The sequence below is a fragment of the Sinocyclocheilus anshuiensis genome, unplaced genomic scaffold (genome assembly GCF_001515605.1).
Source record: "Sinocyclocheilus anshuiensis isolate Anshui unplaced genomic scaffold, SAMN03320099.WGS_v1.1 scaffold2050, whole genome shotgun sequence".
In the NCBI taxonomy this organism is placed as follows: Eukaryota; Metazoa; Chordata; class Actinopteri; order Cypriniformes; family Cyprinidae; genus Sinocyclocheilus; species Sinocyclocheilus anshuiensis.
The window spans coordinates 58674-62971 of NW_015544239.1; positions in this window are offsets into that span (position 1 = coordinate 58674).

Genomic DNA, 4298 nt, shown 5'->3' on the forward strand with positions numbered 1-4298 from the left:
CTAATTTCTCTTCTCTTTTTCCCAGTTTGGTCCAAGGCTGAGTGTGCTGAGGGGAAGGCTAGTCACCTGGGTGAAGCACACAGGAGCACCAGGGTTTGAGCACCTCTTCCTTCCTATTGTTTGCTGTGCACACGTTTCGTTGAAAGCACATTTTATTTCAGCTAATTTGCCACCCCTAAGGTAAGCTTTAGTCTTGTTGCTTACCCTTTTTTGTAAGAATACTTGTGGTTACATTGGTTGGTGGGGAAGGTACAAAGTTTCTTTATAATTGGGGAATTGTTTATTTTTTTTTTTTCTTTGTCGTGTTAGCTTTTTGTATCATGAATGTGCAGTAAAATATTTCCTTTTTTAATCTTGTGAACTTCTATTACCATTTTCTGTAATAAAACTTGTCTATTTATGAATTTATATCACGCTGGCTTAACATTCCTTCTATATATATATATATATATATATATATATACACACACACAGAGTTCTGGCATGAAACTCTAGATGGCGCAGTCCGATGGGTCTAGCTCAATCTGACCTGGCGACATTGTCACATGGCAGCTGATTGGTTCTTCTCCTGTATCGGTAGCCAATGAGCTTACTGCTCAATATTCAAATACCTGCCTTTTGTTTGCTATAGCAGTTTGCAGCGCACTTCAGAGCAGCCTAAATCAACATCTAAGATAAGTGAATGCTCTTTTAATCCATATTGCTGTGTATATTTGCGTGGTCCGCCTAATTGAATACAAAATGAGCAACCGTAAATGAGTTTAAACGAAATGTCATGTTAGTTTGCATCGTATGCAGCAGCAAAATATTAAGCATATTAGCAGCAGCATTTTGCATATGTGTTTATACAGCTGCAGCAAAAGGCAGTTTAGAGCTTGTAATCGCTCTGAGGACACGTTAAGCATTCTTGTGTATGCATTTCAACTGGGGTTCTCCATATACATCGGCGTAATCTCATTGTTCACGTTCATTATTTCTAAAGTCAATGTTTTCATCGTGATGTGCGTGTGGTTGATTTCAGTTTTATGCAGCATCAGAAGCACGCACTTCTCAGTCTTATCAACGATAGTGTTGCGGGAGAAGGGAATTAAGAGGTATTGCTATGGTTGTTGCAGTTCAGAGTAAAATGCATTATGGGTAGTGTAGTTCGGAGAAATGTGCCGGTGTGACGTGTGCTATTGCTGTGCTGTGTAGTTCAGAAAACGGAAAAAATAACATTTATATTCTGCTTTATTTGTTCATTCAAGTCAGTCCACCCAGGAGTTTGTGCACTGTAACCACAAACTTATCTACACCAGAGAGTAAAATAACATGCGTCAGCTTTGTCCGTCTCATCATTGCACGAACACAAATTAATGAGCTGTTATGCTCCCGCTGGGACTAATGAAGTGTAGAAAGTGACAGCAGATATTAAATGACTAAATTATGATATTTGCTCAGGTGGACCCAGGTGAAAAAGACTGGTATTAAAAATATACTTGAAATTCAAGTAGTATGTTTAATACATTTGTATTCCCAACATGCTTATTTGAAGTGCAATAAAAATATATTGAATTGCATTTTAATATATTTCTAAAAAGTATACTAGAAAGACTTTTGTATTAAATATATGCTTAGTTATACTTCTAAGAAATATGCTAAACAGAAGCATACTTTTAATGTATTTATAAAAAGTATACTAGAAATACTTTGTTAATATGCTTAGTTACACTTTTAAGGAATATGCTAAACAAGCACACTATTAGTATATTTCTAAAAAGTATAGTAGAAATACTATGTTAATAAATATATTTTCAGTTACACTTTTAAGGGATATACTAAACACAAGCATGCTTTTAGTGACTTTTTAGTGTATTTACAGAACACATACTTATGTTACCCTGACTTAAAGTATATTTTATGTCTACTTTGTGTAAGAACATAACAAAATTATTACACTTTTAGTGGGTTTTTAATGTACTTTATATTGCAGTAGGCCTACACATGGTTATATTTTAAATATTTATGTATTTATAATTTTAATATTTGGAAAAACGTTTTTAACATTTACAATGTACAAACGTTTGTCAACTATTATTAAGCATAGCGATTATTTAAAATGTTGTTTTAATATGTTGTTCAGTTTTACTTAAAAGATTATGCTACTTTGGTTGATTAGGCTGCTGTTCATTACATGATACATTAATTGTAATAAGCTAGGTGTTTATAAATTTGTTCAAGCTTGAAGCCTTTATTTTCTAATATATATTTCTGAAATTCCCACAAGGATTTCAACATCATATACGAAAAAAAAAAATTATTCATTGATGTAAAATTCTGTACTTTTTCGTAAGGCCGGTATAACTGAAATGTTCTACAAATGGAAAAGATAGCTCTGCCATAGCTTTTCAATCTTTTTTTATTAGTTTTTTTATAATGTATTAAAATGTACTTGAGTATGTTTGTAGTAATACAAATATACTATAAACATACTTGTATTTCAAGTGCATTTTTAATACATTTAATAGTATGTTTTGTTTTGTTTTTCACCAAAGTATATATGCTGCTGTCCTTTTTTAGTGTACTTTATGAATATTTGTAATGTACACAACAATATATAATACATTAAAGTTTTTTAGATATCAAAGTGTGTGTGTGTGTATATACTGAAAAAAGCAGCTTTATAATATACTAGTAGTGTAATGCTAATGCATTTCCAATTAGCTGAAATACAATTGAAATGTACTTGAAGTACATTAAAACGATGCTTCAAATATACTCTTAACTAGCTCATGAAGTATTAAAAGGACACTTTAAATGTATTTTAAGAAATACACTTAAATTGCACTAAATATACTTAAAGTGGTTCAAATTTAACACAATATATTAATATATCAATATATTAAATATATTACAAATAGAATAAAATCAAACTTAAACATATCTTGAAATACACTTAATATACTTAAAGTTGTTTCAAAATAATAAATGTAATATGCACTTAGTATAGTATAATTTAAATATAGTAAGTATGTCTGAAAAAGCACAATTTAAATATATTTCTTTTTCACCTTGGGATGCTGTGGTCTTATCTATCGGATTGCAATGTAAATCCATTTTGTTAATTAACATTACACATAATGCGTGTCTAATTAGAGTTAAGCCAGTCGGCGTGGTAGCCAAGGCTCACAAAGTCGCAGGCCACTATTGTTAAGCCGGTCGGCGTGGTAGCCCAGGCACACATAGCCATAGGCCAATAGCGTTAAGCCGGTCGGCGTGGTAGACCAGGCACACATAGATAGTAATACATGCGGTTCACATGACTCTTCGGAGCAGCAGCAGTACAAATGTCTTGGCAATAGATCTACTTTGTGGGGGGTGTCTTGTCTTTCCTTATCTGTTCACCTTAATGTGTGTGCATCTTAATGTGTGTGGATACTTGCATGTCCACTGATGCAGCAATTTATCCTTACATTCAGCGACATGCTTGTATTGTTTTGTGTAACGTGTCTCCTGCTTTGTGGGGGGTTATTCATATGTGTTATATGTGCAGCAGCAGTATTTCTTACATGCTTACCACAGCACGTTGTGGATGTATTGCAGTAGCAAGTCTCGGTACTTGCTCTGCCACAGCAGCAGCAGCGTAGCAGATCTATTCTGCCAAGGCCAAACACATGAAGTGAAATACAGCGCATCTATCCATAACAAAAAGTGCCTCACACAGCTCCGGGGGGGGGGATCAAAGTCCTCCTGCACTTTTTATTATGGATGCATGCGCTTTATTTCACTTCTTTTGGACTGCTGAACAAAAACACCCGCCCAGTGCCATTATAAAGCTTGGAAGAGCAAGTATGGCTTGAGGGTGAGTAGATAATGGGCTAATTTTCACTTTTGGGTGAACTATCCCTTTAACATTGTCATGTACATTACCATGCCAATCCATCCGAGAGTTGTCATGACAGAAATACAGAGTTCTGGCATGAAACTCTAGATGGTGCAGTCCTATAGGTCTAGCTCAATCTTAGGTTTCAGGTCCCACCATAGCACAGAATGCAGATCATGATTAAAATGCAGTGGTTGCCTCTAATGTCAAATGACTAGATATTTTTTGTTTAAAGCCAGTTTTTATTTGTTATAAAGCAAATAGCCAATAAATAAATTTGCTTAAATCAGTATCAGAATCCAATTTGCTAGTTAAAAAAAAAAAAGAAAGAAAAGAAAATCTGCATTCTGAATCAGCAATAATCGGCGCATCACTAATTAAAATACTAAGTAAAAGGCCTCAAATTTGAAGCACAATCTGGGATGTCTTTTTCTAT